The sequence below is a fragment of the Triticum aestivum genome, chromosome 6D, assembly GCF_018294505.1.
Source record: "Triticum aestivum cultivar Chinese Spring chromosome 6D, IWGSC CS RefSeq v2.1, whole genome shotgun sequence".
Taxonomy (NCBI): Eukaryota; Viridiplantae; Streptophyta; class Magnoliopsida; order Poales; family Poaceae; genus Triticum; species Triticum aestivum.
In genome coordinates, this window is record NC_057811.1 from 306170369 (window position 1) to 306197704 (window position 27336).

General features: G+C 46.9%; 1 pseudogene; it reads left to right on the top strand.

Annotated features, from left to right (window-relative positions):
- Window positions 1-24476: 24476 nt before the first annotated feature.
- Window positions 24477-27336, top strand: part of LOC123142598 (protein SOSEKI 5-like) — a 109544-nt pseudogene continuing 106684 nt past the window's right edge.

A 27336-nucleotide genomic window follows, 5' to 3' on the forward strand; every position in this document is an offset into this window, starting at 1 on the left:
CAACATCATTGGCTTCATTGGCTTCGAGTAGCTGGAGGGTCGGACATGTTGTCCTCGAGAACAACTTTAGGGTTGGTTGGGGGTGTAGCAACACGTTCTTCTTCAATTCTTGGTTCCTCTTGTTCATCAGCTGATGCAGCCGGAATATCTTCAGCCGCCTTGGCTTCAGACTCGGGGACGTTCGCAGTAGGAGAGGCTTCAGGAAATACTTGGCGTGATACTGATTGGCGCTCTTCTCCTTCTGGAACACTCGACAGACTGACTTGTGGCCTTGCTCCTTTACGAAGCCTGCGGAACGCTGGCGACGCATGTGGAGATGGAGTAGGTTGGGCCTCAAAGTCATCATCTTCAAGCACCAGAGCGGTGAATTGAGTTGGGGGATTAGTTGGTGTGTCTTCGTCACGGGGGAAGTCTTGAGGGTGATCAGCCCATGAATGATCCTAAGCGATTGGCGTCAAAGGATGACCAATGCTGATGAGTTCGCTGTTCGTGAGAACAGGCGATGATACCACATTGTGCTCGATCTGAGGAAGGACTTCATCATCTTCTACATTGTCTTGGTGACCAATGTCTTCAGCTGCGGTAGGGTTGACAGCTGGAATGTCTTCAGCTTCAGGAGCCTCTGGGGAAGCAGGCTCATGAACTATCAAACGACGCTCTTGTTGTGCAGATGCAAGACGAGCAACAGAAATTGGCTCGACGACAAGGGGCTCTGTGGGAGCAGCCCGATCTTTCTTCTTGGTTTTACGCTTCTTGGTAGGTGGAGCATCGTCAGTGGTGTTCTTGGTCTTGCGCTTTCTAGCTTTGGCTTCAGCTGCCCTTGTTTTCTGAAGCTCTGAAGCCACTGTGGGGACCTTAGGCTTCACGCCTGTCATACTAGCGGGGAAGACAATGTGAGGTTCTTCCCGCCTGGATGTATCAGCTTGGTCCACAACAGGCTTCTTCTGTTTGGCAGCCATCTTGGGGTCGATGCCAGGACGCCCAAGTGCCTTGCGCTTCTCAGCTTCATTGTAAGCTTGAACACACTTTGCAGCAAGGTTCTTCATGCGCTCTCGAGAACCTTTGGCTTCATCACGTTTCTTGTGAAACTCCTCCTTGAGCTCATGCATCATGGTCTTGAAGTTTTGGACGTCTGTCACACTGAGCTTGGCTACATGCTTCTTGAACTGAGCCTTTTCATAGTCAATATTGTGCTTCAGTTCAACGATTTTCTGAGCAAGAGCCAGCTCAGGAGCAATGGCACCATGGAAGGAGACGCTGAGGCCAATGGGGAGTTGCAGATCATCAAAGCCGAGATTAGGGGTGTCAAACCACTCATCAATGAAATTGTTCAATACTTCCACATCAAAGAGAGGCAAATCATTGAAGATTTCCGCCTCTTGCTAGATCTTTATCAGCAGCTCAAGAGCATCATCAGCAAGATCGTCGTCACTCGATAGATCAATGGCGTCGTTCTCATTTCTTAGAACATCAGCAGGAGTCAATGCTTGACCAGTGGTGTGCACGGGCTTTTTCTTCTTCTTCTCAGACTTGGAGATGCGTGAGAGATCTCCAGACTGCACACTTGGTGCAGGAGGAGCAGTGGCCAGAGGCTTCGCTCGTGAAGCTCTTGGTGCAGTGGAAGGCTTCGAAGCCTTGGGTTTCTTCAGCTTCTTTGGCTTCGGTGGTGCAGGCGCTTCGTCAGAATCAGCATCATTTGCAGAATGATCTATGGCAGTCCCTTGAACCATAATGTGAGTGACGAGACCTTCTAGGTTGTAGAAGGGCCCAACAAGATTGGGTTCAGCTTCGCGTGTGCCATCGGAACGAGGAGCAGAGGGACCTGGGTTGAAGTCTAAGCCCCGTGACTTCTTGTTTTCTTTGGCCGAGTTCTTGGCAAACTGAAAGTTGCGCTTGAACAGATTGTCGTCACGACACCATAGCAGCGAAGATGGGTCGGCATCAGCAGGCTGTGGTCCACGGACCATGCAAGGGTAGAAGCGTTGATCAATGGCTTCAGCTCTAGACCTGGGTGGAAGATTTTTGTACAAGATGTCTCCCTAGGGTTGCTTGATGACATTCTTTTCAGCATATTCCTGGGTCACGAACCTGTAGTTGAACCATTGTTCTGCCCAATATATTCGAATCCATTGGATTCGCGTTTTGTGCTGATTGTAGTCCTCCTCTGGATCTGTCTTGTATAGATCATAGAGGTCAGGTGCCAAATCTCTTGATGTTCCCCCACGGCTCTGTCTGCCTCCCTTCCTTGCTGACTTATCTTTTGCCATGAAGTTCAGACTGAATGGATTCAACACTGTCAAAGGCTTCCGTCTGCTGGTCAGACAGGAACTGGCTTCGGGAGAGTTGATATGATGCTGTAAGAATTCTGCAAATGAATGCAGACTATGAGAACCAAGGGATTCTCCCACGGACATGTACCACACGATGAACTGCTAGACAGAGTAGAAGATGAGGCCGAGCAGTTCGATCTTCCGTGCCCTAACTTGGCGACGGAGGACACCTACGGCGGCGGCGGAGAAGACGATGTCCGCGGCCGGCGTGAAGACGGTGTCGGAGAGGTTGCGGCAGCTAAGCGCTTCGTCGCCGGCGTCGTCGAGAGCTAGCGGTGGCGCTAGGGTTTGTCGAGGTGGAGAGGTGGAAGAAAGATTTTGACCGCGATTGGATGTGCATTTATAGGGAAAGGGACGGCACATCGCAATTACGCAGGTGCCCCTGGCGGTTCACATCTGAGGGACACGTGGTGAACATGCAACACATTGGGAGTTGTTCCATGTTCCCACGCACGCCTGGACTGTCGGGTGGTCGTTTCGGCTTCTCCGGGTTTCAGGCAATAAGAATTGAGCATTTAAAACGGATTTAATGTTTGTCTCTGTATCTTCTGCTGACAAGGACGCAGAGAAGACATTCGATAGTTTCAATAGAATGCATATGATTTGGATAGATAGAGTCTGAGGTAGAAGCATAGAGAGGTTAGGGTCCGATCACATTCACTTAGATCAAAAGATTCAAACAAGAAGACATAGCTATAAGTGAATGTTGTAGAGGACAGAACACTAATATAAGTATATATCAGAATAAGACCAAATCAACATTGTGAAGATAAACATGAAGTCATGACAATATTGAAGACAAACCAAATGCGAAGACTTTGCAAATATAACGCCATGAGAACAACACTTCAAAAGAAGAATTTGGTGGTGGCGTTACCCACCGTATAGGAAGTATTAGACCCAGACACGACGCACAATTATCGTGGCGCTCCGAAGTCAAATTCTGCATTAATGTATTCACACTCAGAGTGTAAGTCTTCATTGATTGAAGACATACATTACTTTGTGTGTCGCACATCTAAGTCATCAACATACATAAGTGTTAGGATGTGTGCCCGATCACAGGACATTCAAGGATTCCAAGATATTTAGCTCACACCGCAACTTGCAAAACCTTTTCTCATCCAAGGGCTTTGTAAAGATATCTGCCAGTTGCTCTTCAGTGTTGACGTGTACGATATCAATATCTTCCTTCATGACATGATCTCTGAGAAAGTGATGACGAATTTCAATGTGCTTTGTCTTCGAGTGCTGAACTGGGTTGTTGGCAATCTTGATGACGCTTTCATTGTCGCAGTAGAGTGGTACTTGTTTCAGATGGATGCCATAGTCCTTGAGAGTTTGCTTCATCCATAGAAGCCGAGCGCAGCAAGATCCAGCAGCAATGTATTCAGATTCAGCAGTGGAGAGTGATACACAGTTCTGCTTCTTTGAAGACCAACAGACAAGTGATCGTCCCAGAAAGTGACATGTGCCTGATGTAGACTTGCGATCCACCTTGTCACCAGCATAATCAGCATCCGAGAATCCAACTAGATCAAACTCTGAGCCCTTTGGATACCATAATCCTAATGTTGGGGTGTAAGCCAAATATCAAAGAATTCGCTTCACAGCTAAGTGATGCGATTCCTTTGGTGCCGCTTGGAATCGAGCACACATGCAAACACTAAGCATGATATCTGGCCTAGATGCACATAAATAAAGTAAAGAACCAATCATGGAGCGGTATACCTTTTGATCGAACTCTTTACCATTGGCACCAGGACCCAGATGACTCTTGGTTGGCATTGGCGTCGTATAACCATTGCAGTCTTGCATTCCAAACTTCTTCAGGCAATCTTTGAGATATTTCTCTTGAGATATGAAGATGCCATTGCTTTGCTGACGAATTTGAAGACCAAGGAAGAACTTCAGCTCACCCATCATGGACATCTGATATTGCTCTTGCATCATGTGTCCAAACTCATCACTGTATTTCTGGTTGGTGCAGCCGAAGATGATGTCATCCACATATATTTGGCACACAAACAGTTCACCATCATATGTCTTCGTGAAGAGTGTGGGATCCAGGGAACCAGGTTTGAAGCCTTTGCTCTTCAGGAAGTCTTTGAGTGTGTCATACAAAGCGCGAGGGGCTTGTTTGAGGCCATACAGTGCCTTGTTTAGCTTGTACACCATATCAGGATGTTTTGGATCTTCAAAGCCAGGAGGTTGTGCAACATACACTTCTTCTTCAATCTTTCCGTTGAGAAATGCACTCTTCACATCCATTTGATACAGCAGGATGTTGTGATGATTTGCATAGGCTAGTAATATGCGAATAGCTTCAAGCCAAGCCACAGGAGCAAATGTTTCATCGAAGTCAATCCCTTCAACTTGAGTGTATCCTTGAGCAACGAGACGAGCCTTGTTTCCGACAACTTCACCATGCTCATCTTGCTTGTTGCGATATATCCATTTTGTGCCTATTATGTTGTGCTTGCGGGGGTCAGGACACTTGACAAGTTCCCAGACATTTTTCAGCTTGAACTGTTGAAGCTCTTCTTGCATAGCTTGAATCCATTCAGGTTCCATGAAGGCTTCAGCAACTTTCTTGGGTTCAGATATTGAGACAAATGCAAAGTGCCCACAGAAATTTGCTAGCTGTGTTGCTCTTGAACGAGTGAGTGGACCAGGCGCATTGATGCTATCAATTATCTTCTCAATCTGTACTTCATTTGCAACACAAGGATGAACCGGACGAAGATTTTGCTCTTGCTGATCATTGTCATCGTTAGGAGGATTGTCTTCGGGTTGAGCACTGTCTTCAGGTTGATTGGGTGCAGAAATGATAAGTTCCTCTTCAGGTTGTGCTTCATTTGGTATGATTTCTCCAGTTCCCATGAGCTTGATGGATTCACTAGGTGGAACTTCATCTAGCACATTTGGCAGGTGCTCTCTTTGCGAGCCGTTAGTCTCATTGAACCGCACATCCACAGTTTCAACCACTTTATAGTGAAAGAGGTTGAAGACTCTGTAGGAGTGCGAATGCTTTCCGTAACCAAGCATAAAACCTTCATGTGCTTTCGGTGCAAATTTTGAAGTGTGATGTGGATCCTTGATCCAGCACCTAGCACCAAATACTCTGCAGTAACTGACATTTGGCTTCTTACCAGTGAGGAGTTCATAGGACGTCTTCTTTAGAAGCTTGTGAAGATAAACACGGTTGATGGCATGACATGAAGTATCAATGGCTTCAGGCCAGAACTTTCTTGGAGTCTTGTATTCATCAAGCATCGTCCGAGCCATCTCAATGAGTGTTCTGTTCTTGCGCTCCACGATGCCATTCTGGTGAGGTGTGTATCGAGCTGAGAACTCATGAGTGATGCCCAATGTATCCAGGTAAAGGTCGAGGCCGGTGTTCTTGAACTCTGTGCCGTTGTCACTTCTAATATGCTTGATCTTGACGCCATAATTGTTCATGGCACGGTTGGCGAAGCGTCTGAAGACATCCTGCACTTCAGTCTTGTAGAGAATGATATGCACCCACGTATATCTTGAATAATCATCAACAATGACGAAGCCATAGAGACAAGCAGTTGTAGTGAGAGTAGAGTAGTGAGTAGGGCCAAATAAGTCCATGTGTAGCAGCTCGAAGGGTTGAGATGTCGTCATGATTGTGTTCGAGGGATGCTTGGCCCTTGTCATCTTTCCAGCTTCACAGGCACCGCACAGATGATCTTTCTTGAACTTGACGCCCTCGATGCCTATGACGTGCTTCTTCTTTGCGAGAGTGTGCAGGTTCCTCATGCCAGCATGCCCTAGCCTTTGATGCCAGAGCCAACACTCTGAAGCTTTTGCTAGAAGACATATGGCAAGCTGTGGTCCTGCTGAGAAATCTACCATGTACAGATCATCTTTCCGGTACCCTTCAAAGACTAGAGACTTGTCAGCTTCCATTAGTACAAGGCAACGATATTTTCCAAATATCACAATCATGCTCAAGTCACAAAGCATTGAGACAGACATTAAGTTGAAGCCAAGGGATTCAACAAGCATCACTTTATCCATGTGTTGATCCTTTGAGATTGCAACTCTACCTAGACCCAATACCTTGCTTTTACCAGTGTCAGCAAATGTGATGTGACTCTTGTCAGATGGACGTAAGGTTGAGTCCATGAGAAGACTTCGATCACCAGTCATGTGATTAGTACATCCGATGTCCATAATCCGTTCTGAAGCATGAGGTGTCATACCCTACAGTACAGTTAAGGGGATAGGCTTCACCAAGAGTATTGTGAAGCATAAACATTTGACGGACAAGAGTATTATCAAAGCTCAGATCAAGATTAGGACTGATAGGATGATTGGCAAGCGATTAAGGAACAAAATACATAGTAAGACCATTTGGGCATTTGATCTTGTGCCCTACAAGTTGTTTTAGGTCCCCAGCATTAGCATTAGATGCCTTTGATTTTCGGCTGGAGACCTTTTCCTGCAAAAGAAAGTTAATTCTTCTTAACAACCCACATCTTCAGGGGTGGCTTAGAACCAATGAGTCTAAGTGCAGCATCTGAGATCTTCGGCTTTGAAGCCCTAGCAAATAGCCTTGCAGGAGGTGAATAGTACTCATATGAATAAGCAGAAAAGTTCTTAGTTTTATGAACATAGCGGTTTGAAGAAACACGCTCATATTCATATGATTTCCCTGCAAAACATTGGCGTTAGGGTGACTCAGATGAGTCCTCTGTCTGTATGAAGCCTTTGGACCATATGAAGCCTTTGGTCTGGGATTTGTCTTCTTCCCAGGCGGTGTCATGATGACATTCACAGGAAGATTCTCAAGACAACTTTTGGGAACCCAGATCTTCTTCATAGGTGGCCCATTCCTGCAGTTAGTACCAATATACCTAGCAAACACTTCACCATTCTGATTCTTAAACAGTTTATAGTTTGCATCAAAGGATTCATCGATGATAATAGGGTTAGCACAAGTGAAGCCAGATAAGGTGGATGGATCCACTGAAGGTCCCTTTGCAGCAACCCATGTGGTTTTGGGGTACTACTCAGGCTTCCAGTAGGAGCCATCAACATTCATTTTTCTCTCGAACCCAACACCCTCTTTCCTAGGGTTTCGGTTCAGAATCTGCTTTTTGAGGACATCGCACAATGTCTGATGCCCTTTGAGACTTTTGTACATCCCCGTTTCAAGCAATGTCTTCAAGCCAGCATTTTCATCAGCAATAGTAGTGGTATCTTCAGCAGAGGGGTTAGTTACCACATCAACAGTTGAAGATATTGCAACAGTAGCAGCAGTAGAACATTCAGCAACAGAAGTAGCGTTATCACGCTCAAGGCATTTTAGACATGGTGGTTCAAATCCTTCCTGAGCGGGACTGATCTGTTGAGCGCGAAGTGACTAATTCTCTTTTTGAAGATCTTCATGAGTCGCTCTCAATTTCTCAAGCTCTGGCTTCCTTTGAAGATAATCATAGGAAAGCTTTTCATGAGTGGTTGAGAGCGTTCCATGACGACTTTCAAGTTCCTGGTACTTAACATGAAGATTTTTTATATCTTCAATTAAGGACTGAGAACGGGTCATTTCCGCGTCCAACAGGTCATCGCTTTTGTCTAACAGTTTTTGAGTATGTTCCATAGCTTTCTGTTGTTCAGTTGCAATTTTAGCAAGTGTTTTGTAGCTGGGTTTGGATTCACAGTCAGAGTCTTCTTCACTTGATGTTTGAAAGTAAGCATCGCGTGATTTTACCTTGGCACCTCGTGCCATGAAGCAGTAGGTGGGAGCAGAGTCGTCCTTGTCATTATCATCAGCGTTGGTGACGGGGCCTTTGTCTTTAGTGTTGAAGATGGACTTGGCAACGTAGGCTGTAGCTAGAGCCAGACTTGCAACGCCAGGGTCGGACTCCTCCTCAGACTCCACCTCCGCCTCCTCAGAAGCAGACTCCTCCTCTGAATCCATCTCCTTGCCAAAAAAAGCACGAGCCTTGCCAGATGAGCTCTTCTTATGAGATGAAGACTTGGACGAGGACTTGGAAGAAGACTTTGAGGATTTCTTCTTCTTCTTGTCATCAGAATCATATTCCTTGCTCTTCTTCTTCTTGTTGCTCTCATTGTCCCACTGTGGACACTCAGAGATGTAGTGTCCAGGCTTCTTGCACTTGTGACATGTTCTCTTCTTGTAATCATGAGTGGAAGCTTCATCATTTCTTGAGCTGGATCGTGAAGACTTTCTGAAGCCCTTCTTCTTAGTGAACTTCTGGAACTTCTTCACAAGCATGGCAAGCTCCTTTCCAATGTCTTCAGGATCACCAGAACTGCAGTAAGATTCTTCTTTAGATGAGGAAACAGGTTTTGCCTTCAAAGCGCGAGTTCGGCCATAGTTGGGACCATAGATATCTCTTTTCTCAGATAGCTGGAACTCATGTGTGTTGAGCCTCTCTAGTATGTCAGACGGATCGAGTGTCTTGAAGTCAGGGAGTTCTTCTATCATCAGGGCAAGGGTGCCGAACGATCTGTCAAGTGATCTCAGCAGTGTCTTGACGATTTCATGCTTGGTGATCTCAGTGGCACCGACAGCACGAAGCTCATTTGTGATGTCAGTGAGGCGATCAAACGTGAGCTGGACATTCTCATTGTCGTTTCTCCTGAAGCGGTTGAAGAGGTTGCGAAGAACACTGATCCTTTGATCTCTCTGGGTTGAGACGCCTTCGTTGACCTTGGAAAACCAGTCCCAGACTAGCTTTGACGTTTCCAGAGCACTCACACGGCCATACTGTCCTTTGGTCAGATGACCACAGATGATGTTCTTGGCGGTAGAATCCAGTTGAATGAACTTCTTGACATGAGCAGGGGTGACACCTTCACCAGTCTTGGGAACACCATTCTTGATGACATACCAGAGGTCGACATCAATGGCTTCAAGATGCATGCGCATCTTATTCTTCCAGTAGGGATATTCAGTTCCATCGAAGACGGGGCAAGCAGCGGAGACTTTGATTATCCCTGCAGTCGACATAGCTAAAACTCCAGGTGGTTAAACCGAATCAAACAGAACAAGGGAGTACCTTGCTCTGATACCAATTGAAAGTGCTAGTTATCGACTAGAGGGGGGTGAATAGGCGATTTTTATGAAAGTCTTCAAAACATGAGAGTTTCGAAGACAAACAATAGAAATGAACCTATTGATATGCAGCGGAAGGTAGACTACACTAAGCAAGCCATAGTCAAGTATTCAATGAAGTGAAAGCTCGAAGACTAATAGCAGCTAGGTAGTAAAGATCTGGATGGAAGATAGTATGAAGCCAAACAACGATAGTAGTCACACAGTGAAGACAAACAGGTAGTGCAAGCGGACAATGACTTCACGAAGACAAACTATAAGTAAAGAGAGGGAGAGGATAGAACCAGTCACTTGGTGAGGACAAAGGATTTGTTGGACCAGTTCCAGTTGCTGTGACAACTGTACGTCTGGTTAGGGAGGTTGAGATCAATTCAGAAGACCGCGTCTTTACCTTATCCCCCTTGAGCTAAGGACACCCAGTCCTCGCCCAATCATTCTGGTAAGTCTTTGTGACGCCCCCGATTTGACCATACACTAATCATGCACGCAAATGTGTACGATCAAGATCAGGGACTCACGGGAAGATATCACAACACAACTCTAAAACATAAATAAGTCATACAAGCATCATAATACAAGCCAGGGGCCTCGAGGGCTCTAATACAAGTGCTCGATCATAGACGAGTCAGCGGAAGCAACAATATTTGAGTACAGACATAAGTTAAACAAGTTTGCCTTAAGAAGGCTAGCACAAAAGTAGCAACGATCGAAAAGGCAAGGCCTCCTGCCTGGGACCTCCTAACTACTCCTTGAAGCCGAAATCCATGTAGAATCATCCTCAGGATCTCTAGCTCCTGGACTCCAGCATCTGGTTGCGACAACCAGGTATAGAGAGGGAAAAAGAGGGAGAAAAGCAACCGTGAGTACTCATCCAAAGTACTCGCAAGCAAGGATCTACACTACATATGCATGGGTATATGTGTAAAAGGCCATATCGGTGGACTGAACTGCCGAATGCCAGAATAAGAGGGGGATAGCTAATCCTGTCGAAGACTACGCTTCTGGCAGCCTCCATCTTGCAGCATGTAGAAGAGAGTAGTTTTGATGTCCTCCAAGTAGCATCGCATAGCATAATCCTACCCGGCGATCCCCTCCTCGTCGCCCAGTTAGAGAGCGATCACCGGGTTGTATCTGGCACTTGGAAGGGTGTGTTTTATTAAGTATCCGGTTCTAGTTGTCATAAGGTCAAGGTACAACTCCGGGTCGTCCTTTTACCGAGGGACACGGCTATTCGAATAGATAAACTTCCCTGCAGGGGTGCACCACATAACCCAACACGCTCGATCCCATTTGGCCGGACACACTTTCCTGGGTCATGCCCGGCCTTGTAAGATCAACACGTCGCAGCCCCACCTAGGCTCAATAGAGAGGTCAGCACGCCGGTCTAAATCCTATGCGCGCAGGGGTCTGGGCCCATCGCCCATTGCACACCTGCACGTTGCGAGGGCGGCCGGAAGCAGACCTAGCCTAGCAGGCGTTCCAGTCCAATCCGGCACGCGCCGCTCCGTCGCTGACGTCAAGAAGAGCTTCGGCTGATACCACGACGTCGAGTGCCCATAACTGTTCCCGCGTAGTTGGTTAGTGCGTATAGACCAAATGGCCAGACTCAGATCAAATACCAAGATCTCGTTAAGCGTGTTAAGTATCCGCGAATGCCGACCAGGGCCAGGCCCACCTCTCTCCTAGGTGGTCTCAACCTGCCCTGTCGCTCCGCCACAAAGTAACAGTCGGGGGCCGTCAGGAACCCAGGCCCACCTCTACCGGGATGGAGCCACCTGTCCTTTCAGCCCCCTCATCAGAATCACTTGCGGGTACTCAACGAGCCGACCCGACTTTAGTCACCACATGTGTCATGTATATAAAGTATATAGTATATACCCGTGATCACCTCCCGAAGTGATCACGGCCCAGTAGTATAGCATGGCAGACGGACAAGAGTGTAGGGCCACTGATGGAACACTAGCATCCTATACTAAGCAGTAGGATAGCAGGTAAGGGTAACAACTGTAGCAACAATGACAGGCTATGCATCAGTATAGGATTAACCGAAAGCAGTAACATGCTACACTACTCTAATGCAAGCAGTATAGAGAAGAATAGGCGATATCTGGTGATCAAGGGGGGGGCTTGCCTGGTTGCTCTGGCAAGTAGGGGTCGTCAACTCCGTAGTCGAACTAGGGGTCGCCGGTAGTCTCGGGGTCTACCGGAAAGAAGTAACGGAGGGGAAACACAATAAATAACATAGCAATCAAAGCAACACAAAGCGTAACATGACAATACGCGGTGCTAGGTGTGCCCTAACGCGGTAGTAGGTGATACCGATGAAGGGGGGAAACATCCGGGAAGGTATTCCCGGTGTTTCGCGGTTTCGGACAGATGAAACGGAGGGGGAAAGTTGCGAGTTAGATATGTTAGGTATGTGTGGCGGACGAACGGGCTGCGTATCCGGATTCGTCTCGTCGTTCTGAGCAACTTTCATGTAGAAAGTATTTTCATCCGAGATACGGATTATTTTATATGATTTTCTAAAGATTTAATCATTTTAGGATTTATTTAATCATTTTAAGTCAACATTATCCAGAATAGTAAAAGATGACGTCAGCATGACATCATGCTGACGTCAGCAGTCAACTGTGCAGTTGACGGGGTCAACTACGTGTGGGTCCCGCATGTCATACACTGCTTAGTTTAATTAGGGGTTAGCTAATTAATTACTGTTTAATTAAATTAACTAATTAATTAGATTAATTTAATCAGGATTAATTAAGTTAATTAATTGATTAATTAATTTTATTAATTCATTTTTATTTTTATTTTATTTAAAAAAATTATTCCTTTTTTTTTGTTCTGGGGGTGGGCCCCTGATGTCATGGGCCCAAGGGGCTGGCGGATCGGGCGTTCGGGTGCGGGCGTGCACCCGAGCGGGCGCAGCGGCAGGTCGGCGGGTAGCTGCTTGGGTGAGCAGGCTCGTCGCCGACGAGGGTTCGCGAGGCACGCGCGGCTTTGGTGCGACGGGACTGCGACGCAGCCCGTGTGGGCACGCGCGGCGGCAGCAGCAAAAATGGGGGGCGGCGGCTGGAGCCAGCAGGCCAGGGGAGGCGCCCGGGACGCGGGGTTGCACATCTCGGCGCGGCAAGGCACGCGGCCAAGGGCGGGAGCGCGACGACTGTGGTCGAGCACGGCGACGAGCGCCGATGACAGTGGCGAACGAGCTAGGGGAGGGGAGGCTGGAGCACAGGGGAAAAAGGAGGGCGCGGGGCTCACAGTGAGCCGGAAGGGGATGGCAGCGGGCTCGAGAAGGAGGACGGGGAGGCGACGTGGGTGGCGCCGACGATGGCGAACGACGTCGGCGTCAGGGCGCTCGGGCGCTGCGTCAGCGGCGACGGAGGCTGGAACCAGACGCGGGGTAGGGGAGGTGACGAGGCGGTCCGGTGGGGAGGTGGCGCCGGCGAGGTGGTGGTGGGACGAGGCGGCGATGGGGGGCACCGACGGTGTCGGGGCGGGGCGAACGGCGGCGAGCGCAGGTGCGCTGCCCCGATCTGGATCGGGATGAGGGGGAGAGACGAGGGAGGGAGTGAGGGGAATCTGGGCTAGGGTTTGGTGGTGGGGAGGCCATATAGGCCAGGGGCGACTGGGCCGGCCAGTTGGGCCGGCTTTGGCCAGCTGGGCCATTCTTCCCAGTGGAGAGGGGGGCTTTTCAATCCTTTTCTTTGTTTACTGTTTTGTCTTCTGTTTTTTTGTTTTCTTTTCTTTTATTTATTTTCCTTTACTGTTTTATTTTATTTCTTTAATAGTTATAGTTTTATAATAAGTTAAAGCCCACACCTAAATTGGAGTTGTAAAAAGTTTTTAGTGACTAAATAAACTAGTTTAATATTTGTTTATATTTAATAACACTTATATAATTGTTTTTGCTACTGTTTTATTCATCTCATAGTAATTAAACATTTTATAAAGGTGTGGTTTCTCCACCATAATTATCTGTGTAATATTTGGTTCACTCCAAACATTTTTGTTTCAATGTTTGAAAACTTTTGTTGTTTGCCATATTTTGAATTGATTTTTGAATCGGTTTTGTAATAACGAAGGATTAGAAACAGTAACGGAGGTGACATGGCATCATTAGCAGAGTTTTACTGTAGCTTGATTATCCGGGCGTCACAATTCTCCTCCACTACAAAAAATCTCGTCCCGAGATTTAAGAGGTGGAAAACAGGGGAAAAGCCTGGTTACGATTTCTAACGAATCTTCTCGGCCTTGGTTGCTCTTCTCGAAGAGGTCAATCCCTTACATTGACGTCTTCATTTCTCTGCTTTAGGTCATCATGGTGAAGTCGTCCTTGTCTTCGGAAACTCCAACGTACTTACGAATAGGTAAGGGACAGCTCGGCTACGACAGAATGCTTATGAGGGAAACAATCTGGGGTTAACCCATGAATGAACATAAGATTATTTCTCGAGTTGAACATATAAAATACATCGAGATTAAGGTACGAAGGTACAATAAGAGGTTCCAAGCAGATAGATAGTTACTCGAAGTCTGAACTAGAGTGAAAAAGGGGTTCAGAGCAGCGAGAGTAAGTATTGCGTCTGATACCAGAATAGAGCACTAGGAAGGTGACCCGTGAATTACTTACGAATTCAAGCAAAATGAATAGCTTTGGCAACAGGGGTGTACAGGAGAGTCAGGTTTCGATCCTGTGGAACTGTGGGTTATGGGCTCACCATGTGGGTCAAAAGTAGAAAGGCCGTCGGCATCTTACACGGTCATGATAGCAAGACATGTCAGAGGGTAGCCTGTCAGTTATGTTGGCAACAACGTTGGTACCAAGGGCGAGGGACAAAGAGAACCATTTTCCTGCTCATTGAACGAGGCGGACCAATAGGCAAAGTTCTCATCCATCGGTGGTTACTGGGATGTCACCAACAATAGTAACAGGGTCTTACTGACAGAGTTGTACACGGAGGTGTTTGCACAAGCAGGGAATTAATACTGCTTAGATCATAATGATCACCAGAAACGTTAAACCAACCAATGGAAAGGAAAATATGATTATCAGATTAAACAGAACAATGGAAAGGAAAATGTGTTTAAACACATATTTCAGGGGTATATCCTTCCCAAGGACAAGCAGAGCATGATATCCATGACAGGATATAATGTAGAAAACTCTTTTAGGTACGGGAGAGAATTTTCATGACATTACCCATACAACGGTGTTTGGATAATTGAGTAGGAAACATTTAGCATTGTGCTTCAAATGTTTTTATTGAAGATCGGAGTACCACAGACATGCTTCGAGATAGCATTGACATGGTCATTAGGTAAGAACAGGCTATGGATACACAAAGAATCCATCAGGAACAACTTATAGAGTAAGTCTTACAATTTCCTCATGGAAGAATAGCTAACCTTGCTAAAAAGGAAAACTTATAACAATAGGTCCTCCAGCCAGGTGTGTTAGGCATGATGTCACCTTACCGGGTCATAAATAGACCAATGTTATAACTCTTGGAAATATGTTCCAACCATCATATCTGACCGAGATTCAGATCTGATTGGTGTCCGGATAACTCAGACTTAGGATGCCTGAGAAGAAAAGGTGCGGCACAGTTTGACGAGATGACATTGTAAGATTCTCGGGAAATGAACTATGGAAGCGAGTTCCAAAACAAGAGTCCATCGGTATACCAACGAGAGGATGAGGAGGTGGCTGATTGACTCAGCGACAATCCATTGAGATTTCCAAAAGATGGATTTCCACAACTATGTGACCAAGGAGATAACATTAGCTAGATCGAATGACTTAATGATATATGCTCGAGGAAAACATACATAGTTAAACATTGGTTGAAATGTGCACCCGAAATATGGGCTAGGTAGCACGATCAATGTTCGAATGATGATTCATTAAGCCATAGATGTAGAATGAAACTATAGACCAATAACTTCAAAGCAATAGGGTTGCTAGAAGTTTAGAATTTACACATCACAGACCATTTGTCGGTATTTTGTTTAGAAACAACACGGGGACCAAGAAAGAATGGTGATGGTGAGAAGTATCACTGTACCAAGAATTCTTAAGAGGTGGAGTAATGCTCACGACATTCTTGACATCAAAGATGGTAATACTCCACGGTAGAACATAACATAGGTTGGATAGCAGAGTAATCAAGATACAACACAAAATATGAACCAGTTTGTGTTTGGGGGAGACAAGAATGTTGTCGATGATAACACAATTCATCGAGGGGCAAGGATGGTATTTCTCATCCTGAATTCAATTGATATCCTGGAGGAACTCAGAATGTTGATGATGATCATGACAAATTTTGTCGAGAGGTTTCATGGAAATGTAATCGGTCGGCGATGACATCAAGTCAAAGGAATGATGAAGCGAAAGGTTATTGAAACCACGGGTACGAGACAAACTCGAGACCAAGCTTGTTTTCCAAGGCGAAATGATAAGACGAGGAAGGTCGACGTAAGCTTAGCTCATTGTCGAAAAGTTGTGTTCCAGGAATAAGGACCAGGTAGCACACTTAAAATCATCACGACAATGATATAGCCAAATAGGCTAGGAATGACGTGTTTGGGTACAAACTCGTAAGTAAAGATGATTACTAAAGTTGTTGAACCGTAGTGCGGACTCGGTTCAGTTATCGGTGTCTTTGAGTGTTTAATAACTGAGAGCCCGTGAAAAATTGGAATCAGTGAGAATATTAGTTGATGAAGAACTCACAAGAAGTTATGTAGTTCCGTGGAATTCTCGAGATACTTGAGGGTACTACTCAAGGGAAGATCAGCATAGAAACTAAACTGGAGTGTAGACTTGCAATAGCAGATACTTTAATCTTGTCATGATAGACGAGGCAATGGAATGGTTTCCTTCCAGATGTATTGAATAAGGTTAGAATGGTTGAAACCATAACTGCAAGGGATCCAATTTACTACACCGGAAGAATTATTCGAATGTTTAAATATTGCAAGAAGCTTTCATGATAAGTTCCACATCGTGTCCGTGGGCATGAATACAAATGTTCAAGGTCGACTCCCACTTCTACAATGCATAACCTTTCATTCACTTCTCGTTTACGAAGAAGTTGTAGTGCTGAAACTTTATCTGGCGAAGCACCAGAAGAGTATGTCTCGTGAAAACTTTCGGGTTCACACGGATTAGAGAAGGCTTCAACCCATAGGGGCATCTTGGGAACATATACCGCAAACTTCAGGAGTAAATAACACAAGCTCGAAAGGAGAGCATTGTTGACAAAGCATAGGATACAATTTACCAAAGGCATTATGTATCCGAGAGAAGACTCACAAATTTATTGAGTATGAAGGACGTCGTCGGATAAAATCCAACAAAGTTATGATGGTCCATAAAGGATCTGATGTGAGTATCGGCACACAACCAGAGGAAGAATCAATGCAAAGACCTTGGATTATAGAAACAACTAAGTAACTTAGAGCTCAATTGCAAAGGAATTGTGATTTACAAAGCGAAGGATCAGAAACATACGCTCTGATCAAGGATGGATAAGTTCAATAGACATAGGGGCACAATCGACGACAATTTGATTGGGGAGAACCAGCTCACGTTTCAAATGACGTCTGAGCCGGAAGGATGAATTCTAGGGTCTGATTGAGGATTGCGAGCATTCGCAACAAACTGAATCAACGGACTCAAAATGATAATGACAAGAGACGCCAATAAGATTACGAGACTTAGGATTAATCATAATGCAAGTAAGCAAGAATTTCAAGAGCAAAAAGGCTCCTGAGGATTTTCGGAAGATCGAATGGTATTTTGAACACTTTTGTGAAATACTTGAATCAGCTGGGGATGAGCGGATACTCGGTAAGTGCGAGAATTATCCGTAGGGGTATTCAGGTGACAAAGAACAGCAAGGCAGTAAGCTCAAAGGATTCTCGTAACAACAGAGAGAATTTCGGGTAATCTTGTAATAACAAGATCAACTGGGAAACATTGTATGAATGGCGAGTATACGTGGTTATCCATAGGAGTTTATCGATGGAAGGGAATTGCAAAAGCGATGAACACAAGTTCTCGGGTTATCAGCGGAGAGTATCTTCAGGGTCTTCACGTGCAGCAGACGATCATCAGTAATAAAGGGCTCTCCGGGTGAAAGTGACAACGAGATCCTAATGTTAGATTTAGCAAAATTCACTTAACCCGAATAGAAGAGAGATCAGAGTCCCAGAGTATAGACAAGGAGTAAAAGATCCTAATACCACCCAATGGCGACGTGGGCCCGTAAGCCACACAGCCATGTTAGTAAAAGTTTTTCAATGACTAGACTCGACTTCGGCCAAGGAGTTGGAAAGGGGGATTCCTACACGCAGTTGGCTCTGATACCAACTTGTGACGCCCCCGATTTGACCGTACACTAATCATGCACGCAAATGTGTACGATCAAGATCAGGGACTCACGGGAAGATATCACAACACAACTCTAAAAGATAAATAAGTCATACAAGCATCATAATACAAGCCAGGGGCCTCGAGGGCTCGAATACAAGTGCTCGATCATAGACGAGTCAGCGGAAGCAACAATATCTGAGTACAGACATAAGTTAAACAAGTTTGCCTTAAGATGGCTAGCACAAAAGTAGCAACGATCGAAAAGGCAAGGCCTCCTGCCTGGGACCTCCTAACTACTCCTCGAAGCCGAACTCCATGTAGAATCATCCTCGGGATCTCTAGCTCCTGGACTCCAGCATCTGGTTGCGACAACCAGGTATAGAGAGGGAAAAAGAGGGAGAAAAACAACCGTGAGTACTCATCCAAAGTACTCGCAAGCAAGGATCTACACTACATATGCATGGGTATATGTGTAAAAGGCCATATCGGTGGACTGAACTGCCGAATGCCAGAATAAGAGGGGGATAGCTAATCCTGTCGAAGACTACGCTTCTGGCAGCCTCCATCTTGCAGCATGTAGAAGAGAGTAGTTTTGAAGTCCTCCAAGTAGCATCGCATAGCATAATCCTACCCGGCGATCCCCTCCTCTTCGCCCAGTTAGAGAGCGATCACCGGGTTGTATCTGGCACTTGGAAGGGTGTGTTTTATTAAGTATCCGGTTCTAGTTGTCATAAGGTCAAGGTACAACTCCGGGTCGTCCTTTTACCGAGGGACACGGCTATTCGAATAGATAAACTTCCCTGCAGGGGTGCACCACATAACCCAACACGCTCGATCCCATTTGGCCGGACACACTTTCCTGGGTCATGCCCGGCCTCGTAAGATCAACACGTCGCAGCCCCACCTAGGCTCAATAGAGAGGTCAGCACGCCGGTCTAAATCCTATGCGCGCAGGGGTCTGGGCCCATCGCCCATTGCACACCTGCACGTTGCGAGGGCGGCCGGAAGCAGACCTAGCCTAGCAGGCGTTCCAGTCCAATCCGGCACGCGCCGCTCCGTCGCTGACGTCAAGAAGAGCTTCGGCTGATACCACGACGTCGAGTGCCCATAACTGTTCCCGCGTAGTTGGTTAGTGCGTATAGACCAAATGGCCAGACTCAGATCAAATACCAAGATCTCGTTAAGCGTGTTAAGTATCCGCGAACGCCGACCAGGGCCAGGCCCACCTCTCTCCTAGGTGGTCTCAACCTGCCCTGTCGCTCCGCCACAAAGTAACAGTCGGGGGCCGTCAGGAACCCAGGCCCACCTCTACCGGGATGGAGCCACCTGTCCTTTCAGCCCCCTCATCAGAATCACTTGCGGGTACTCAACGAGCCGACCTGACTTTAGTCACCACATGTGTCATGTATATAAAGTATATAGTATATACCCGTGATCACCTCCCGAAGTGATCACGGCCCGGTAGTATAGCATGGCAGGCGGACAAGAGTGTAGGGCCACTGATGGAACACTAGCATCCTATACTAAGCAGTAGGATAGCAGGTAAGGGTAACAACTGTAGCAACAATGACAGGCTATGCATCAGTATAGGATTAACCGAAAGCAGTAACATGCTACACTACTCTAATGCAAGCAGTATAGAGAAGAATAGGCGATATCTGGTGATCAAGGGGGGGGGGCTTGCCTGGTTGCTCTGGCAAGTAGGGGTCGTCAACTCCGTAGTCGAACTGGGGGTCGCTGGTAGTCTCGGGGTCTACCGGAAAGAAGTAACGGAGGGGAAACACAATAAATAACAGAGCAATCAAAGCAACACAAAGCGTAACATGACAATACGCAGTGCTAGGTGTGCCCTAACGCGGTAGTAGGTGATACCGACGAAGGGGGGAAACATCCGGGAAGGTATTCCCGGTGTTTCGCGTTTTCGGACAGATGAAACGGAGGGGGAAAGTTGCGAGTTCGATATGTTAGGTATGTGTGGCGGACGAACGGGCTGCGTATCCGGATTCGTCTCGTCGTTCTGAGCAACTTTCATGTAGAAAGTATTTTCATCCGAGATACGGATTAGTTTATATGATTTTCTAAAGATTTAATCATTTTAGGATTTATTTAATCATTTTAAGTCAACATTATCCAGAATAGTAAAAGATGACGTCAGCATGACATCATGCTGATGTCAGCAGTCAACCGTACAGTTGACTGGGTCAACTACGTGTGGGTCCCGCATGTCATACACTGCTTAGTTTAATTAGGGGTTAGCTAATTAATTACTGTTTAATTAAATTAACTAATTAATTAGATTAATTTAATCAGGATTAATTAACTTAATTAATTTACTAATTAATTGATTAATTAATTTTATTAATTCATTTTTATTTTTATTTTCTTTTATTTAAAAGAAAATTATTCCTTTTTTTTGTTCTGGGGGTGGGCCCCTGATGTCATGGGCCCAAGGGGCTGGCGAATCGGGCGTTCGGGTGCGGGCGTGCACCGGAGCGGGCGCAGCGGCAGGTCGGCGGGTAGCGGCTTGGGTGAGCAGGCTCGTCGCCGACGAGGGCTCGCGAGGCACGCGCGGGGTGCACGTGCGGCTTTGGTGCAACGGGACTGCGACGCAGCCCGTGTGGGCACGCGCGGCGGCAGCAGCAGAAAGGGGGGGCGGCGGCTGGAGCCAGTAGGCCAGGGGAGGCGCCCGGGACGCGGGGTTGCACATCTCGGCGCGGCAAGGCACGCGGCCAAGGGCGGGAGCGCGACAACTGTGGTCGAGCGCGGCGACGAGCGCCAGTGACAGTGGCGAACGAGCTAGGGGAGGGGAGGCCGGAGCACAGGGGAAAAAGGAGGGTGCGGGGCTCACAGTGAGCCGGAAGGGGATGGCAGCGGGCTCGAGAAGGAGGACGGGGAGGCGACGTGGGTGGCGCCGACGATGGCGAACGACGTCGGCGTCAGGGCGCTCGGGCGCTGCGTCAGCGGCGACGGAGGCTGGAACCAGACGCGGGGTTGGGGAGGTGACGAGGCGGTCCGGTGGGGAGGTGGCGCCGGCGAGGTGGTGGTGGGACGAGGCGGCGATGGGGGGCACCGACGGCATTGGGGGCGGGGCGAACGGCGGCGAGCGCAGGTGCGCTGCCTCGATCTGGATCGGGATGAGGTGGAGAGACGAGGGAGGGAGTGAGGGGAATCTGGGCTAGGGTTTGGTGGTGGGGAGGCCATATAGGCCAGGGGCGACTGGGCCGGCCAGTTGGGCCGGCTTTGGCCAGCTGGGCCATTCTTCCCAGTGGAGAGGGGGGCTTTTCAATCCTTTCCTTTGTTTACTGTTTTGTCTTTTGTTTTTTTGTTTTGTTTTCTTTTATTTATTTTCCTTTACTGTTTTATTTTATTTCTTTAATAGTTATAGTTTTATAATAAGTTAAAGCCCACACCTAAATTGGAGTTGTAAAAAGTTTTTAGTGACTAAATAAACTAGTTTAATATTTGTTTATATTTAATAACACTTATATAATTGTTTTTGCTACTGTTTTATTCATCTCATAGTAATTAAACATTTTATAAAGGTGTGGTTTCTCCACCATAATTATCTGTGTAATATTTGGTTCACTCCGAACATTTTTGTTTCAATGTTTGAAAACTTTTGTTGTTTGCCATATTTTGAATTGATTTTTGAATCGGTTTTGTACTAACGAAGGATTAGAAACAGTAACGAAGGTGACGTGGCATCATTAGCAGAGTTTTACTGTAGCTTGATTATCCGGGCGTCACAGTCTTCAAGGTAGACTTCCAAACCTTCAGAGACTTCGTTCACCGGCGATTCACAATGACTCTTGGATGCTCAGAACGCGACGCCTAACCTGCTGGAGGATTCACAGTCCTCAAGTGTAACAAGTCTTCAGGTCACGCGGACAGAAAGACTTCAGTGATGCCTAACACTCTTTGGCTCTGGGTGGTTGGGCTTTGTCCTCGCAAGGATTTCTCTCTCTCAAAAGCTTCGGAGGTGGGTTGCTCTGAAACGACAAAAGTCGTGCACTAACTCTGAGCAGCCACCAATTTATGGTGTAGGGGTGGGCTATTTATAGCCACTAGGCAACCCGACCTGATTTGTCTGAAATGACCCTGGGTCACTAAGGAACTGACACGTGTTCCAACGGTCAGATTTCAAACACACGCGGCAGCTTTACTTGGGCTACAAGTAAAGCTGACTCATCCAGCTCTGGATAAGATTTGCTCTCATTGTCTTTGCTCGAAGACATAGGATTTTGGTTGAGCGTCACTTCAGTCACTCTGACTTTGTTCACTGGGACCCCACTTAACAGTACGGTGGTTCCTATGACTCAACAAAGAAGAAAAGGAAACAACGAAACAACTAAGTCTTCGCGCTCCCTAGTCTTCACGCGATGTCTTCTCATGTCATAGTGTTCAATGTGAATATATTCACATACCACCATTGTCTTCAATGTCTTCATACATTTTTAGGGGTCATCTCCGGTGGATAAACCGAATCAATGAGGGACTACTACCTGTGTTATCCTGCAATTCTCACAAACACATTAGTCCCTCAACCAGGTTTGTCGTCAATACTCCAAAACCAACTAGGGGTGGCACTAGATGCACTTACACATTGATCTTGAATTCAAGTGGTTAGCTCATAGCTATGTCATACACCCAGTGGCGTAGCTAGGCCCCAGGCTACCAGGGCCATGGCCCGGGGCGTGGAGACTGTTTTGTTCGTTGGTTATAGCTACAGTAAGGTACTGTAGCTACAGTACCTACTGTGCTTACACGGCTGTCTCGGGGCGTGTGTGTATCCTCCCTACGCGGTTGCATACACCCTCACCGTACCATCAACTAATGGCACGTTTCGAGTCAGGCTCATAGCGTCACATGTGGAGGCACATCGCGTCAAGTCAATAAGCAGCTGCAACTGATTATCTACAACCATCTTGGCAAATAGATAGAGAGACTTATCTTGCAAGGCCGCCACAACTTCCTTGAATGCTCTGGTACGCCCTAATCGTATCTATAATTTTTTATGTTTCATGTGTGTTTCCTTATCATGTAATATTTTATTACCTTTTGTACTAACATATATTAACACAGTGCGACTAACAATTCCTGGTTTCTGTAATGTGACCTTCTGGTATTTAGGAATTTTAAAAAAAGTATGTTAGTTCATAAAACTTGGAGGACAAGACGCTACTGAAAGAAGGGCCAGCATAACATGTGGGCCCCACACGACCACCCAAGGCGGCTCGAGGGGAGCTTGGCTAGGCTGTCTAGGCCCCATAGGTGCCCCTTAGCATGCCTCTTCATCTCCCGGAGTTTCTATTTATCCCTTAATCTTCATCACATTTTTCTGGGATTTGTACACTGCCATCACTTCACGTTTCAAGGCAGAACTTGTCTACAACCCTGTTCCGCTACTCTGTTGGAGAGGAAATCACCGTCTTTGGCTTCTCCATTTGTACTTCGCTACTCCCACGACGATGTGTGAGTAGTCCACTCTCTGGACTATGAGTTTGTAGAAGTATATACTAGAATTACCTTTCTCGTTTTTCAATACATATATCACATAAGCTGGCTAAGATGATTATGACCAGTCAGGTATAATTTCAGCGGTTACTTTTGTCATGAGATGAATTATGACTCTCACATCTAATTAGCTTCTAATGCTCAATGCAATGTTTTGTTGTTTCAACTTAATTATTTAGAGACACACACTTTGTTAGCGGTCTTAGGGTGAAATGTTAGTTATAGATGAGTCAGGCATTTAGCCGGTATATGAATTTATGTACTATTGCATATATAATATCACTACATCATCAATTATGCTTTTTCATATTTGTCGTGATCATTTGTGCGCATATCTATGCATATTTTTTATACTGTTACTATTTGAAGAGATTCTACTCCAGGCACTCATCAGATTGTCCATCGTCTCAACGTCGGGCATATATATTGTATCGAGCGTCCAATAGTTTCGAAGCCAGAATGAACAACGTTGAGGTTAGCCACGTAAACGCCGCCCTATGTGGCCCTTTCGCTTGTCCGTCCGCGGTTGATCACCTAGACCTAGGGGTTAGATATTGAGCCAATATGTCAAATTTGGATAATTTTCTTTGAGGAGTCATTTGTGGCTGAACTCTGTGATGGAGGTCGTTTTTTAAACATTTTTTCACACGATCGGAAGACGGAGCTGATACGAGCATGTTGCTCCGCCGTGCCCGTTCCGAGTCCACGTGCCGATGGGGAGCTGCGTGGACCGCTGAAGCGCGTATGCGAGGGGAGCTGCTCGTGTGGTGCAAGATGGCATGGAGGACGTCGTGACTTGCCCCTTTTCCAATCGCGTAACCAATCCGTCACCCCTCGCAATAATCCTTCACTGCAGGACGCCTCTATCCTCGCCCGGCCCGCGGCGGCCATTGCCAGTGGCCAGTGCTCATGCTGCACTGGCCTGATCTTGATGTGGACGGCGCGGAAAGGTTGGATGCGCCGTGAGTGACTAATGGACCGCATCTCCGCGTGTAACGAAACCGGAGATACACCGGTGATGATTGAAGATCTCACAGAAAGCGCGGCTAGATATGCGCTGGCGGCAGTGTGCGGTGCATGCGGGCGGGCGTGATCGGTGCATGAGGCCAGGGGTAGGCACACGGTATCGATGCCCACGCCATTTGGGCAAGGGAATCGGGACGACGGCGACGCCGCGTGCGCACAGGTTCGATCTCATCGACGGAGCTTTGGCTTTGCTAATCCCGGCGCGACGTGACGCGGGCGCCGCTCGTGGCGTGCACATGTGTCGCCGTTCTGGGCGATGCCGATGCCTCCTCGCGGCGGCCCTATCGATTACGTGCGGGCAAGGCAAGGGAGTGTAACGACGTCTAAGAGTCTAGCTTGTCGGGTTTTGCCAGTTTCAGCCTGCGTACAAATTAATGTAACTAACGTCTAACGGCCTAATTGTGATTAACACCCACATGTGGGTACGTGATCGGATTGCTAAGCAACATTCCGAACGGAGCTCAACTAAAAGAACGTGACGCTAAAAGGATGGACCTATGGCCAGGCCGTTATTTTGCATCCTAATTTCGAAAAGGAGAGAGCACGCCGGCTTCTCTATCGAGTGGTTACTTTCAACTCACTTTCAAACAAACAAAAAAGGAGTGGCTACTTTCGACCTTAGAGGACAGCCCGCTGTACATGCGTCGTCATCAGAATAGTTCTCGAAGCCATGGCCAGCTGTACCGGTATGAGAAGACATCTCTTTTGATTGGTGTTCGCGGTGATGATCTGGACCGTTGGGACGAAGTGTAACAATATGGTGATCGAGTGGGTCTTTTTGTAGCGTGCCAATTACTTTGTGTTTACTTCAGCACTAGCATCCACTCTCTAGGCAGCGGAACAAGGATCGACTAGGCGGCATGATTGGTACTTTGTGTGTGGTAGGATGTGAAGAAATGACACTGCATGGGCGCCCTCGACTTCCATGTAAACGTAGTGTTGAAGCAACTTTCAACCCTAAGAATTTGGCGGCATATACGGATCAAGCACAGAGTAGGCCATCCTTCTCCCATGCCCAGTGGATGGAGTCACGCTTTCCGGTCTGGATCTGAACCTCGTCGACCCTTTGCCACACTTCCAAGAATTGTTGTAACATGGTGGCTGTGAGTTCCGAGCCAATGTCCACGGCCCACGTATGGTCTCACAAAGCTTCTAAGACAGTGCGCGTGGATCTATCTTTTCTTGATACCTTCTGATATAGCAGCAGTGCCAGCTCCTCGACCCATCGACCCTCAAGCCATCTATCCTCCCAAAACAATGTGTCCTTGCCATCGCCCACGGAATAAGGCCATCGATTTTGCCGGTACCGAGATTGTGAACTCGGACCATGGTCGGAAATGATCGGAATACTACTCCCTTTGTAAAGAAATATTACTACTCCCTGTGTAAAGTAGTGACCTAAACGCTCTTATATTTCTTTACAAAGGGAGTACTTGTTTGTAAAGTTTCATCGGGAAATACATTTGATATGATCTACATAAAATTAACAAAATCTGTGTATTTCATCAGAAATTTTTACACACATATGCTATGCATCTTTAAGTACTTGTGTGATTTTTCTAAAAAGTTCAAACCTGAAATACAAATTTCTTTTCTTTGACAAATTTAGGCTTCATGGAGCCCACGGGTCGAGAAAACCCTCTCCCAAATAGTTCGCCGAATTTAAAATGCACATCGGAAGCAGTGGACATTCTAAACATTTCCAAAGAATGGTGTTGAAAGCATAGCTATGCTTCATGCGCTGAGTTGCCATGCATGGATGGGTTGATTGTGTTGTCGTTCAAAAATCATGTGCGTAATGTCATGTGTGTTGGGGAACGTAGCATGCAATTTCAAAAAAATTCCTACGCTTACGCAAGATCTATCTAGAAGATGCATATCAACGAGAGGGAGAGAGTGTGTCCGTGTACCCTCGTAGACCGAAAGCGGAAGCGTTAGGTTAACGCGGTTGATGTAGTCGAACGTCTTCATGATCCAACCGATCTTAGTACCGAATGTACGGCACCTCCAAGTTCAGCACACGTTCAGCTCAATGACGTCCCTCGAACTCTTGATCCAGCAGAGGGTCGAGGGAGAGTTCCGTCAGCACGACGGCGTGGTGACGGTGATGGTGATGTGATCCGCGCCGGGCGTCGCCTAAGCACTACGACGCTATGACCGGAGGAGTAAACTATGGAGGGCGGCACCGCACACGGCTAAGAGAACAATTGATGTGCCTTTGGGGTGCCCCCTGCCCACGTATATAAAGGAGGGGAGGGGAGGCCGGCCGGCCCTAGGGGCGCGCCAAGTGGGGGGAGTCCCACTAGGGATCCTAGTCCTAGTCGCCTCCCCCCCCTCCTTCCAACGGAGAGGGGGAAAGGGGAAAGAGGGGGAGAGGGAGAAGGAAAGGAGGGGCCGCGTCCCCGCCCCTTGTCCAATTCGGACTTGCCATGGGGGGCACCTCTTGTGGCCTGCCTCCCTCTCTCCACTATGGCCCATGAGGCCCATTAACTTTCCCGGGGGGTTCCGGTAACCTCCCGGTACTCTGAAAAATCCCTGAACCTCTTTGGAACCATTTCGGTGTCCGTACATAACCTTTCAATATATCAATCTTTACCTCTTGACCATTTCGAGACTCCTCGTCATGTCCGTGATTTCATCTGGGACTACGAACAAAGTTCGGTCACCAAAACACCTAACTCATAATACAAATCGTCATTGGACGTTAAGCGTGCGGACCCTACGGGTTCGAGAACTATGTAGACATGACCGAGACACATCTCCGGTCAATAACCAATAGCGGAACCTGGATGCTCATATTGGTTCCTACATATTCTACGAAGAACTTTATCGGTCAAACAACATGACAACATACGTTATTCCCTTTGTCATCAGTATGTTACTTGCCCGAGCTTCGATCGTCGGTATCATCATACCTAGTTCAATCTCGTTACCGGCAAGTCTCTTTACTCGTTCCGTAATGC